Source organism: Anolis sagrei, chromosome 12 (genome assembly GCF_037176765.1).
Source record: "Anolis sagrei isolate rAnoSag1 chromosome 12, rAnoSag1.mat, whole genome shotgun sequence".
In the NCBI taxonomy this organism is placed as follows: Eukaryota; Metazoa; Chordata; class Lepidosauria; order Squamata; family Dactyloidae; genus Anolis; species Anolis sagrei.
In genome coordinates, this window is record NC_090032.1 from 17602544 (window position 1) to 17617139 (window position 14596).

At 45.6% G+C, this 14596-nt stretch overlaps 1 protein-coding gene across 3 annotated transcripts in view; it reads right to left on the reverse strand.

Moving 5' to 3' along the window:
• SPTBN2 (spectrin beta, non-erythrocytic 2) overlaps positions 1-4397 on the reverse strand; it is a 136490-nt gene extending 132093 nt beyond the window's left edge. Inside the window, exon 1 of one of the 3 annotated variants that reach the window (XM_060758372.2) lies at positions 4236-4397. The gene's annotated coding sequence lies outside the window, so the exon portion shown is untranslated. Of the gene's footprint in view, positions 1-3818; positions 4002-4235 lie in introns of those variants that run through there. The other 2 variants (XM_060758373.2, XM_060758374.2) reach the window with 2 other exon arrangements.
• Positions 4398-14596: the final 10199 nt, after the last annotated feature.

Genomic DNA, 14596 nt, shown 5'->3' on the forward strand with positions numbered 1-14596 from the left:
TGGCCATGAAAGCCTTCAACAACACAGAAAGAGGGATGCTTATCCCTACTGGCTGCATGAGAAGACACTTGTTTAGTTTCCAACAGATCTCACAACCTCTGAAGATGCCTGCCACAGATGTGGGTGAAACGTCAGGAGAAAATGCTTCCGGAACATGGCAAGAAAGTCCGGAAAACTCACAGCAACCCAGTGATTCCGGCCATGAAAACCTTCGACAACACAGAAAGAGGGATGCTTATCCCTACTGGCTGCATGAGAAGACACTCTGCACATGCTCAAAGGCATGGAATCTTTCTTTGATCCTTCAAACAACAGGAAAGGAGATTCCACCTGAACATTAGGAGATTCCACCTGTTCAGCAGTGGAACTCTCTGCCGCAGGGTGTGGCGGAGGCTCCTTCTTTGGAGGCCTTGAAACAGAGGCTGGGTGGCCATCTGTCGGGGGTGCTTTGAATAAGATTTTCCTGCTTCTTGGCAGAATAGGGTTGGACTGGATGGCCCACGAGGTCTCTCCCAACTCTCGGATTCTATGATTTTGAGCCCTAAGAGACCTTAAAAACATGGAAAGTGGCCTCACGAATTAAGGAACTGAGCTCCTGGTATCACCTTAAATTACCTTAGCAATCCTTCCTCATATTCACAACACGGCAGTCCCCAGGTTTACAATCTGAAAGGAAAGACGGAGGAAGAGGGAAAGGAAATAAATAATACCATCTTCCTCTTCCTTTCTCTGACCGTTGGGGTCTTTTCCAGCTCTATGTTTCTAAGGTTAATGCTGAAGTTGTCCCTTGTTCAACTAAACCACTGTGTTCCCCTTTCTCTTTCACCCCAAGAGGCGAATGTCTTCTTAAGCCAGGCCTAGAATAATCCTCAATTCTTTTGAGGTCATAATAAGCATGGCAACCAACTATAGCTTCCACCTGGACCACGACAAGCAGGGCAACCAACTATGGTTTCCATCTGGACCACAACAAGCATGGCTATCAACTATGGCTTCCATCTGGACTGCAACAAGCATGGCTATCAACTATGGCTTTTATCTGGACCACAGCAAGCATGGCTATCAACTATGGCTTCCATCTGGACTGCAACAAGCATGGCAATGAATTATGGCTTCTATCTGGACCACAACAAGCATGGCTATCAACTATGGTTTCCATCTGGACCACAACAAGCATGGCTACCAACTATGGCTTCCATCTGGACTGCAACAAGCATGGCAACCAACTATGGCTTCTATCTGGACCACAACAAGCATGGCTACCAACTATGGCTTCTATCTGGACCACAACAAGCATGGCTACCAACTATGGCTTCCATCTGGACCGCAACATATGCATGGCAACCAACTATGGCTTCCATCTGGACTGCAACATATGCATGGCAACCAACTATGGTTTCCACCTGGGCCACAACAAGCATGGCAACCAACTATGGCTTCCATCTGGACCACAACAAGCATGGCAACCAATTATGGTTTCCATCTGGACCACAGCAAGCATGTCTACCAATTATGGCTTTTATCTGGACCACAGCAAGCATGTCTACCAATTATGGTTGCCATCTGGACCACAACAAGCATGGCTACCAACTATGGTTTCCATCTGGACCACGACAAGCACGGCTACCAACTATGGCTTCATATGGACCACAACAAGCATAGGAATGGACTATGGCTTCCATCTGGAATAAACAAGCATGGCAATCAAGTATGGCTTCCATCTGAACCACGACAAGTATGGCAATCAACTATGGCCTCCCTCTAGATCACAACAAGCATAGCAACCAACTATGGCTTCCATCTGGACCACAACAAACATGGCTACCAACTATGGCTTCATATGGACAATAACAAGCATGGGAATAGACTATGGCTTCCATCTGGAATAAACAAGCATGGCAACCAACTAGGGCTTCCATCTGGACCACATCAAGCATGGCAATCGACTATGGCTTCCATCTGGATAACAACAAGCATGGCAAGCAACTATGGTTTCCACCTGGACCACGACAAGCATGGCAACCAACTATGGCTTCCATCTGGACCACAACAAGCATGGCAACCAATTATAGTTTCAATCTGAACCACAACAAGTATGGTTTTCATCTGGGCCACAACAAACATGGCTACCTACTATGGCTTCCATCTAGACCACAACATGTATGCCAATGAACTATGGCTTTCACCTGGACCACAACAAGCATGGTAATCAACTATGGCAGTGGTTCTCAACCTGTAGGTCTACAGTCCTTTTGGCCTACAACCAGCTGTTAGGATTTCTGGAAGCTGAAGATCAAAACATCTGGGAACCCACAGGTTGAGAACCACTGAACTATGGCTTCCATCTGGACCACAACAAGTATGGTAACGAAGTATGGCTTCCAACTGAACCACAACAAGCATGGCTACCAACTACGGCTTCTATCTGGACCACAACAAGCATGTCTACCAACTATGGCTTCCATCTGGTTGCACAGCAAGCATGGCAATGAATTATGGCTTCCATCTGGACCACAACAATCATGGCTACCAACTATGGCTTCTATCTAGACCACAACAAGTATGTCTATCAGTTATGGTTTCCATCTGAACCACAACAACTATGGCTTCTATCTGGACCACAACAAGTATGCTTATGGCTTCCATCTGGACCACAACAAGAATGGCAATCGGCTATGGCTTCAATCTGGACCACAACAAGCAAGGCAACCAACTATGGTTTTCATCTGGACCACAACAAACATGGCTACCAACTATGGCTTCTATCTGGACCACAACAAGCATGGCTACCAACTATAGCTTCCATCTGGACCACAACATGCATGGCTACCAACTATGGCTTCCATCTGGACCACAACAAGCATGGCTACCAACTATGGCTTCCATCTGGACCACAACAAGCATGGCTACCAACTATGGACTCCATCTGGACCACAACAAGCATGGCTAGCAACTATAGCTTCCATCTGGACCACAACATGCATGGCAACCAATTATAGTTTCAATCCGGACCACAACAAGCAAGGCAACCAACTATGGTTTTCATCTGGACCACAACAAACATGGCTACCAACTATGGCTTCCATCTGGACCACAACAAGTACGTCTACCAACTATGGCTTCCATCTGGACCACAAAAAGCATGGCTACCAACTATAGCTTCCATCTGAACCACAACATGCATGGCTAACAACTATGGCTTCTATCTGGACCACAGCAAGTATGTCTACCAACTATGGCTTCCATCTGGACCACAACAAGCATGGCAACCAACTATGGCTTCCATCTGGACCACAACAAGCATGGCAATGAAGTATGACTTCCATCTGGTTACACAACAAGCATGGCAATGAATTATGGCTTCCACCTGGACCACAACAACCATGGCTACCAACTATGGCTTCCATCTGGACCAGGCCTCTCTCCCTTCTTCTCCTATCCCTTTGGGACAACAATGTGACCGGGAAGGGTCTCTGAACCAGAATATATTATTCAAGATCATCCAATCCACCCAAGGAGAGCGAGATTCTGGAGACCAGGATCTGGCCTGTTTTGTTTCTCAGCTCCTCCTGCTTCCTAAGGAAGGCAACCAGCCCCAGAGAAGCCACAATCAGGGAGAGTGAGGCAGAGGCTCCTTCAGGCAACGGATTTTAAGGATCCGGATTAGCTGTTTAATCCGCTATGTTGTCTCTCTCTGGAGCCAAAGAAGGGAGAGAGATGATGCCTCCAGGGCTTTCTGCCCCAATCTTGGGCTCCTCCAGGGAAGGAAGGGAAGGAGTAGCTGGGGAAGCCCATCTCCTGGGGCCTGCCTACCATACCTTCTCCTACCTTGAGAAGGGAGGCTGTGGCTGACTCCCTTCTTCTCCTTCTTCTCCTCCTTCTTCTTCCTCCCTCTTGTCTCTCTCTGTCTCTTTCTCCTCCCAAAGGCCGAGGAAGCAGGGCCATCTGGCAACGCGGCAGCAGCCGAGAGTGAATGGGGGCGGAATCAAGGGGAGGGGGAGGCAGAATCCCTTCCTCCTCCTCCTCCTCTTCCTCCTCCATCCCTTCTTCCTCCCTCTCTCTCTCTCTCTTTCCCTCCCTCTTTCCCTCTCTGTCGCATTGAGAGGCCCCCTGAGCCGGGAAAGGAGACAATAGACGGGCCCTGCGTTCCCTCCTGGTTGCTTCTCTCCCTCCATCCTTCTATCCATCCTTTCTTCTTTCCTTTCATCCCTCCATCGTGGCTCTTTCACACTCACCTCGTTCGCCGCCTCCGCCTCCACCGTGCATCGCCCTTTGAGCTCCTCTCCGGCAGCGTCAGCATCGCAGGTGGCGCCGGGGAGGAGAGGAAGGGAGGAAGGAAGGAAGGGAGGAAAGAAGGAAGGAGGGAAGGAGAAAGAGAGAGAGAGAGAAAGGGAGGGAAGGAAGGGGAGCCTCCCCACTCTCTTGCACCCGCCCCCTTCCCTCTTCCCCTCCCTATCGCCTTCCTTTCCTCTTCCCCCTCCTTCTCCCCTTCTATCCTTCCCTTCCTCCCCTTTCTTTTTCCTCCTTCTCTCTCTTCCCCTTCCCTCCTTCTTGCTATCTTTCCTTCCTTTTCTTTCCCTCCTCCTTTCCTCCACCTTTGCCCCTTCCTTTCCTTTCTGTCCCCACTTCTTCTTCCTTCCTTCCCATTTCTTATTTCCTTCCCCTTCTTTTATCCTTCCACCTTCCCTCCTTCCCCTCCTCCTTCTTACTCTTTCCTTCCTTTTCTCCTTTTCTTTCCCTCCTCCTTCCCTCCTTCTTTGCCCCTTCTTTCCTTTCTGCCCCCTCTTCTTCTTCCTTCCCTCCCCTTTCTTATTTCCTCCCTCCTTCCCCTCCTCCTTCTTACTCTTTCCTTCCTTTTCTCCTTTTCTTTCCCTCCTCCTTCCCTCCTTCTTTGACCCTTCCTTTCCTTTCTGTCCCCACTCCTTCTTCCTTCCCTCCTCTTTCTTATTTCCTTCCTATCCTTCCCTCCTTCCCCTCCTCCTTACTCTTTCCTTCCTTTTCTCCTTTTATTTCCCTCCTTCTTTACCCCTTCCTTTCCTCTGTCCCCACTTCTTCTTCCTTCCCTCCCCTTTCTTATTTCCTCCTTCCCCTCCTCTTTCTTACTCTTTCCTTCCTTTTCTCCTTTTCTTTCCCTCCTCCTTCCCTCCTCCTTTGCCCTTTCCTTTCTTTTTCTGTCCCCACTTCTTCCTTCCTTCCCCTTTCTTATTTCCTCCCTCTTTCCTATCCTTCTACCTTCCCTCCTTCCCCTCTTCCTTCTTACTCTTTCCTTCCTTTTCTCTCCTTCCTTTTCTTTCCCCCCTCCTTCCCTCCCTCTTTGCTCCTTCCTTTCCTTTATGACCCCACTTCTTCTTCCTTCCCTCCCCTTTCTTATTTCCTCTTTCTTTCCTATCCTTCCCTCCTTCCCCCTCCTTCTTACTCTTTCCTTTCTTTTCTCCTTTTCTTCCCCCCCTCCTTCCCTCCCTCTTTGCCCCTTCCTTTCCTTTCTGCCCCCACTTCTTCTTCCTCCCCTTTCTTATTTCCTCCCTCCTTCGTATCCTTCCACCTTCACTCCTTCCCCTCCTCCTTCTTACTCTTTCCTTCCTTTTCTCTCCTTTTCTTTCCCTCCTCCTTCCCTCCTTCTTTGCCCTTTCCTTTCTTTTCTGTCCCCACTTCTTCTTCCTTCCTTCCCCTTTCTTATATCCTCCCTCTTTCCTATCCTTCTACCTTCCCTCCTTCCCCTCTTCCTTCTTACTCTTTCCTTTTCTCCTTTTCTTTCCCTCCTCCTTCCCCCCCACCCCTTTGCTCCTTCTTTTACTTTCTGCCCCCACTTCTTCTTCCTTCCTTCCCCTTTCTTATTTCCTCCCTCCTTCCTATCCTTCCGCCTTCCCTCCTTCCCCCTCCTTCTTACTCTTTCCTTCCTTTTCTCCTTTTCTTTCCCTCCTCCTTCCCTCCCTCTTTGCCCCTTCCTTTCCTTTCTGCCCCCACTTCTTTTTCCTTCCTTCCTTCCTTCCTTCCTTCCTTCCTTCCTTCCCTATTTCCTCCCTCCTTCCTTCCACCTTCCTTCCTTCCCCCCTGCTTCTTGTTCTTTCCTTCCTTTTCTCCTTTTCTTTCCCTCCCCCTTAACTCCCTCTTTTCCCCTTCCTTTACCCTCTCCTTCCTTTCCTTTCTGCCCCCACTTTTTCTTCCTTTCCTTTCCCTTTTCTATTTATTCCCTCTTTCCTTTCCTTCCCCTCCTTACCTACCCCTTTCCTTTTCTTCCTTCCTCTTTTCCCCTTCCTTTCTTCCATTCTTCCCTTCCTTTCTTCCCTCCCTCCTACCCTCTCTCCCTTCTACCCCAACTTCTTCTTCCTTCCTTTCCTTCCCCTTTCCTATTTCCTCCCTCCGGCCTTTCCTTCCCATCCTCCTATCCTTCTTTTTCCTTCTACCTTTCCTTCCTTCCTCCCTTCCATCCTCCCCATTTCTTCCCTCCTTCTTAGTACATTTCCTCCCTTTTCTCCTTTTCTTTCTCTCCTCTTTCCCTCCCACCTTTCCTCCCTCTCTCCTTTCCCCTTCCTATAATAATAATAATAATAATAATAATAATAATAATAATAATAGAAGCAACTGAAGAAGCTGACACAATATGAGGATTTAAAGATCAAACTGCAAAGACTGTGGCACAAGCCAGTAAAAGGGGTCCCAGTGGTGATTGGCACACTGGGTGCAGTGTCTCAAGACCTTGACCTGCACTTAAACACAATTGGCGCTGACAAAATTACCAGCTGCCAGCTGCAGAAGGCCACCTTACTGGGATCTGCACGCAGATTACCAACAACAAAAATTACAACAAGGAATTAAGCATCAAAATAATATCAAAAATAGAAGCAATCCATTAACGCATAAAAGCTAACACATAAATAAGCATTATTATGAGACATTAAGTTAAACATGGCTGACAACAGTGTTACATTTAAGTCGCATCATTACAGTCATCTAATACACTGTTCAGAATCTTGAAAGAGAGTGTGCTGTCAGGGTGATGCCATATGCCAGCAAATATGGAAAACACAGGAATGGCCATCAGACTGGAAAAAAATCAACTTCTATCCTCATCCCAAAAAAGGGAAATGCGAAAGACTGCTCAAACTTCCATACAGGTGCCATTATTTCTCATGCCAGTAAGGGAATGCTCAAGATCCTGCAAGGAAGACTCCAGCAAGACATGGAGAGAGAGTTGCCAGATGGACAAGCTGGGTTTAGAAAAGGCAGCGGGATGAGAGACCACATTGCCAACATCCGGATGCTGGAGAATGGAGAAAGGCAGGGAGTTTCAGAAAAACATCTATTTCTGTTTTACTGACTATTCTAAAGCCTTGGACTGTGTGGATCATAATAAATGGTGGCAAGTTCTTGGTTGTCTGGGCATACCAAATCTCCTTGTCTCTCTCCTGAGGAATCTGAATAAGGACCAAGTAACAACAATAAGAACTGACCATGGTTCAAGATTGGGAAAGGCATATGGCAGGGTTGTATCCTCTCTCCCAACCTATTCAACTTGTATGAAGAACACACCATGCAATGTGTGGGGCTGGATGAATGCAAGGCTGGGGTGAAAATTGCTGGAAGAAACATTAACAACCTCAGATATGCAGATGACACCACTCTGATGGCCAAAAGCGAGGAGGAGCTGAGGAGCCTTCTAATCAAGGTGAAAGAAGAAAGCGCAAAAGCTGGGTTGCAGCCAAACATTAAAAAACCCAAGATTATGGCAACAAGAATGATTGACAACTGGGAAATAGAGGGAGAAAACGTGGAGGCCACGACAGGGTTTGTATTTCTAGGTGCAAAGATGACTGCAGACGCAGACTGCAGCCAGGAAATCAGGAGACGCTTCCTTCTTGGGAGGAGAGCAAGGACCAATCTCGATAAAATAGTGAAGAGTAGAGACATCAGACTGGCAACAAAGATCCATTGCCTAGTCCAAGCCATGGTATTCCCTGTAGTCACCTACGGATGTGAGAGCTGGACCTTAGGGAAGGCTGAGCGAAGGAAGAGAGATGCTTCTGAACTGTGGTGTTGGAGGAAAGTGCTGAGAGTGCCTTGGACTGCGAGAAGATCCAACCAGGAAATAAAGCCCGACTGCTCACTGGAGGGAAGAATAGTAGAGGCCAAGATGGAGTCCTTTGGCCACACCATGAGAAGGAAAGGAAAGCTTAGAGAAGACAATGATGCTGGGGAAAATGGAAGGAAAAATGCCAGGGTGGGGACTTGCCTAATCTCTCTGGGGAGCGCATTCCAGAGCTGAGGGGCCATCACAGAAAAGGCCCTTTCCCTCGTCCTCGCAAGTCGCACTTGCGATGAGGGCAGGAACGAGAGAAGGGCCTCCCCAGATGAATGAAGAGATTGTGTAGGTTCATATACAGAAATGCGGTCACGCAGGTAGGCGGGTCCCAAACTGTTCAGGGCTTTGTAGGTAAGAACCTGCACCTTGAATTGGGACCGGAAAATGAACGGCAGCCAGTGGAGCTCCTTAAACATATGTAACATTTAACATATGTAACATACGTCACATTTGCCAGTCAATCCATGTTTGTTTGTTTTAAAAGGTGCATTTGTGTGTTGTAGGTTTTTCCGGGCTATATGGCCATGTTCTGGAGGCAATTTTTCTCCTGACGTTTCGGCTGCATCTATGGCAAGCATCCTCAGAGGTAATGAGGTCTGTTGGAACTAGGAAAATGGGTTTATATATCTGTGGAATGACCAGGGTGAGACAAAGGACTTTTGTCTGTTGGAGCTAGGTGTGAATGTTTCAGCTGACCACCTTGATTAGCATTTAATGGCTTGGAAGTGCCTGGGGGGATTCTTTTGTTGAGAGTGATTTGATGTGCCTGATTGTTTCCCCTCTGTTGTTTTGCTGTTGTAATTTTTGAGTTTTTTAATACTGGTAGCCAGATTTTGTTCATTTTCATGGTTTCCTCCTTTCTGTTGAAATTGTCCACATGCTTGTGGATTTCAATGGCTTCTCTGTGTAGTCTGACATGGTGGTTGTGAGAGTGGTCCAGCACTTCTGTGTTCTTAAGTTTTTTAAATTCTTGTGTGTTATTGTCTACCTGTGAGTTATATTGACTGTATTGTTTATTGCTTGTTGTTTTTATTATTGCTTGTTGTTTTTGAGGTGCTGTTGGGCTTGGCCTCATGTAAGCCGCTCCGAGTCCCTTGGGGAGATGGTGGCGGGGTATAAATAAAGTTTTATTATTTATTATTATTATGAGGGGAGAGAGAAAAGTGGAGCAGCCACAACAGTGTGACCAAAAATAACATGAAGGACTGGGAATGCGGGACAGATACCTTACAGCGAGGCGACAGGAGGGAATGTGTGGCTGCTTATGCTGATCTCACTGCGATGTGTGCGGTGGCGTTAGCAGGGTCACTGCCGACTGGGAACAGGCCCAGCTCCCTCCGTCGTTCCTCATCAGGCTTGGTTTCCCGGCCTTTGATCGTCTTGGGTCGCCCTTCTCTGGACCCGTTCCAGCTTCTCAATATCTTCTTTGTTGTGGCGCCCAGAACCGGAAACAAGACTCCGCGCGAAGCCTGATAAAAGCGGAATAGAGTGGCACTATTGCTTTCCTTGATATTAGCTTATTGGGTTGCAGTCTTACACTGTTGACTCATGTTGAGCTCATGATCTGTTAAGACTGCTAGAGCCCTTCTGCACGCATTCACACTAAGCCAGGAGCCGGCCATTCTATGGCGGTGCATTTGCATTTATCCTGCAGCACCTTTTGTGCATCCCTGCTCAAGTTTGCTTGGTTGTTTTTGGCCCAGTTCTCCAAAACTGTTTGATAACACTGAAAGAAAAGAGAAAGACCGTTTTCAAGGGGGATGAGCACCAACCAAGGAGCCCGCAGCCCCGAATTTGTGATAATAATGGGGTCACTTCAAAGTGTTTCATTCCTAGTGGGTCACCGGAAGCCAAATCCGAGAAGCATGTGATGGCAAGAGATCACAACGCAGGGGAAGGGTTTAATCTTATCCACCAGCAGCTTCAAAAAGGGTTAGAGAAATCACATTAGCCTCTTCCTCATTTAATAATAATAATAATAATAATAATAATAATAATAATAATAATAATATTTTATTTATACCCCGCCACCATCTCCCCAAGATGCTGCTCCTGCATACATCTTTCTTGCTTTTTTATGTTTGGACATATCTCCAAAACAATGGCCAACAATGTTCTACGACGAGTAATGCCTCCACCTTTGTTACTTGGGTTTGGATGGGAATATTTTAATAAATCGAACGTAGAAATAATCCTTAGAATGTGCTCTTTAATGACCACTATTCACGTTTTCACATAATCACCAGACAACTGGATACATTTCCGCCAACTTTTCCACATCATCACCAGACAACTGGATACATTTCTCCCAACAATGAACAACCACTATTCACTTTTCCACATCATCACCAGACAACTGGATACATTTCTGCCAACTTTTCCACATCATCACCAGACAACTGGATACATTTCTCCCAACAATGAACAACCACTATTCACTTTTCCACATCATCACCAGACAACTGGATACATTTCTGCCAACTTTTCCACATCATCACCAGACAACTGGATACATTTCTGCCAACAATGAACAACCACTATTCACTTTTCCACATCATCACCAGACAACTGGATACATTTCCGCCAACTTTTCCACACAGTCACCAGACAACTGGATACATTTCTGCCAACAATGAACAACCACTATTCACTTTTCCACATCATCACCAGACAACTGGATACATTTCCGCCAACTTTTCCACACAGTCACCAGATAACGGGATACATTTCCTCCAACTTTTCCACATAACTACCAGACAGCTGGATACATTTCTGCCAACAATGAACAACCATTATTCACTTTTCCACATCATCACCACATAACGGGATACATTTCCGCCAACTTTTCCACATAATCACCAGACAACTGGATACATTTCTGCCAACTTTTCCACATCATCACCAGACAACTGGATACATTTCCGCCAACTTTTCCACACAATCACCAGACAACTGGATACATTTCTGCCAGCAATGAACAACCACTATTCACTTTTCCACATCATCACCAGACAACTGGATACATTTCTGCCAACTTTTCCACATCATCACCACACAACTGGATACATTTCTGCCAACTTTTCCGCATCATCACCAGACAACTGGATACATTTCTGCCAACAATGAACAACCACTATTCACTTTTCCACATCATCACCAGACAACTGGATACATTTCCCCCAACTTTTCCACATCATCACAGACAACTGGATACATTTCTGCCAGCAATGAACAACCACTATTCACTTTTCCACATCATCACCAGACAACTGGATACATTTCCGCCAACTTTTCCACACAGTCACCAGATAACGGGATACATTTCCTCCAACTTTTCCACATAACTACCAGACAGCTGGATACATTTCTGCCAACAATGAACAACCATTATTCACTTTTCCACATCATCACCACATAACGGGATACATTTCCGCCAACTTTTCCACATAATCACCAGACAACTGGATACATTTCTGCCAACTTTTCCACATCATCACCAGACAACTGGATACATTTCCGCCAACTTTTCCACACAATCACCAGACAACTGGATACATTTCTGCCAGCAATGAACAACCACTATTCACTTTTCCACATCATCACCAGACAACTGGATACATTTCTGCCAACTTTTCCACATCATCACCACACAACTGGATACATTTCTGCCAACTTTTCCGCATCATCACCAGACAACTGGATACATTTCTGCCAACAATGAACAACCACTATTCACTTTTCCACATCATCACCAGACAACTGGATACATTTCCCCCAACTTTTCCACATCATCACAGACAACTGGATACATTTCTGCCAGCAATGAACAACCACTATTCACTTTTCCACATCATCACCAGACAACTGGATACATTTCTGCCAACTTTTCCACATCATCACAGACAACTGGATACATTTCTGCCAATTTTTCCACATAATCACCAGACAACTGGATACATTTCTGCCAGCAATGAACAACCACTATTCACTTTTCCACATCATCACCAGACAACTGGATACATTTCTGCCAACTTTTCCACATCATCACCAGACAACTGGATACATTTCCGCCAACTTTTCCACACAATCACCAGACAACTGGATACATTTCTGCCAGCAATGAACAACCACTATTCACTTTTCCACATCATCACCAGATAACAGGATAAATTTCCACCAACTTTTCCACCTCATCACCAGATAACGGGATACATTTCCGCCAACTTTTCCACATAATTACCAGACAGCTGGATACATTTCTGCCAACAATAAACAACCATTATTCACTTTTCCACATCATCACCAGATAACGGGATACATTTCCGCCAACATTTCCACATCATCACCAGACAACTGGATACATTTCCGCCAACTTTTCCACACAATCACCAGACAACTGGATACATTTCTACCAGCAATGAACAACCACTATTCACTTTTCCACATCATCACCAGACAACTGGATACATTTCTGCCAACTTTTCCACTTCATCACCAGACAACTGGATACATTTCCACCAACTTTTCCACATAATCACCAGACAACTGGATACATTTCTGCCAACAATGAACAACCACTATTCACTTTTCCACATCATCACCAGACAACTGGATACATTTCCGCCAACTTTTCCACATAATCACCAGACAACTGGATACATTTCTGCCAACTTTTCCACACAATCACCAGACAACTGGATACATTTCTGCCAATTTTTCCACATAATCACCAGACAACTGGATACATTTCTGCCAATAATCAAAAGGTTTTTTGAAGCCGTCACAGAAGAAGTCAACACTCTGTTTCCGCAACCAGCGTCTCACAGGTCTCTCATCCTGGGTACCCATCGTGCACAGACCTTCCGATAGCCAAGCAAAGCAATAACCCACATGTTCTTGTGAAATGCCGATTATGCTTGAAATTTCTGAGTGATATGACGATCGTCCTGAATCAATCTGTCAATCTTCTGCTTGTGAAACTCGGTGGTTGCTGTCACAGGACGTCCAACTCTTTGTTTTTTATGCAAGTCAGACGTTCCCACCTCAACATCTTTAAACTTAGTCGCCCAACGGTGCACAGTACTCACATCAACACAATCACCACAAACAGCTTGAATTCTCTGATGAATCTCCTTTGGGGTGACACCTTCTGCTGTCCAGAATTCAATGACTGCACATTGCTTAAGTCGCATTGACCGACTATCTGCGCTGGGTTCCATACTTTGCACTATAACAACACAACCGTTCCATGTTAAGGCTTCCTGCCAAAATGGAATTGAAGAGAGGGGCCCAGAGAAGTTTTTCTCTAGGGAGTTTTGTTCAGAGGATGAACTGCCAGGTCCAGTGAACAAAAATACACCCTGCAAATCAGATATTTACGTTACGATTCATACCAGTAACAAGATGACATTTATGAAATAGCAACGAAAATAATGTTATGGTTGTGGGTCAGCACAACATTAGGAAGGTTGAGAAACACTGGTATAAAAGGATGTGGATGATCTGAACAGAATAGGGTCATCAACTCTTTCACTGAGCCATAGAACAGCTTCTGCATTTCAGTTGCCGCACATACACACATACAAAAAAAAGGAGAAAGCAAGAAGTTCATCAATTATTTAGATAATATCGTGTAGCTGAATCATAAAGGCTGCTGGCAAGGCGTTGCCTCGCTGAAGGAATGCCTGCCACTACTTGCAATCTCTCAATCACCTTGCTCCTATGTCCACTTTGCGGTTCCTTCCTACCATTGCAGAAACTATATCAATGTCACGCCACACAACAATCCTGTCCAACACCTCCGTAAAAGACAACTAGTGGGTTGTTGTAGGTTTTTTCGGGCTATATGGTTATATTCTAGAGGCATTCTCTCCTGAAGTTTCACCTGCATCTATGGCAAGCATCCTCAGAGGTTGTGAGGTTTGTTGGAACTAGGAAAATTGGGTTGATATATCTGTGGAATGACCTGGGTGGGACAAAGAACTCTTGTCTGTTGGAGCTAGGTGTGAATGTTTCAGCTGACCACCTTGATTAGCATTTGATGGCCTGGCAGTTTTTTGGTGTGGCTTGTTAGTGCCTGGGGAAATCTTTTGTTGAGAGGTGATTAGCTGTCCCTGATTGTTTCCACACCCAAACACGAATCATGAAACATGAAAGTCTCTGGTTGACTACTTCAACCAGAGAAATCAGCTATCGCAGAGCACCTGATGAACCAGCCTGGACACAGCATATTATTTGAGAACACAGAAATGCTGGACCACACCAACAACCACCATGTCAGACTACACAGAGAAGCCACTGAAATACACAATTATGTGGACAATTTCAACAGAAAGGAGGAAACCATGAAAATGAACAAAATCTGGCTACCAGTATTAAAAAACTCTAATATTACAACAGCACAACAACAGAGAGGAAACAAACAAGGACATCTAATCACTTCTCAACAAAAGTTTTCTCCAGGCACTGTCAGGCCATCAAATGCTAATCAATGTGGTCAGTTGAAACATTCACACC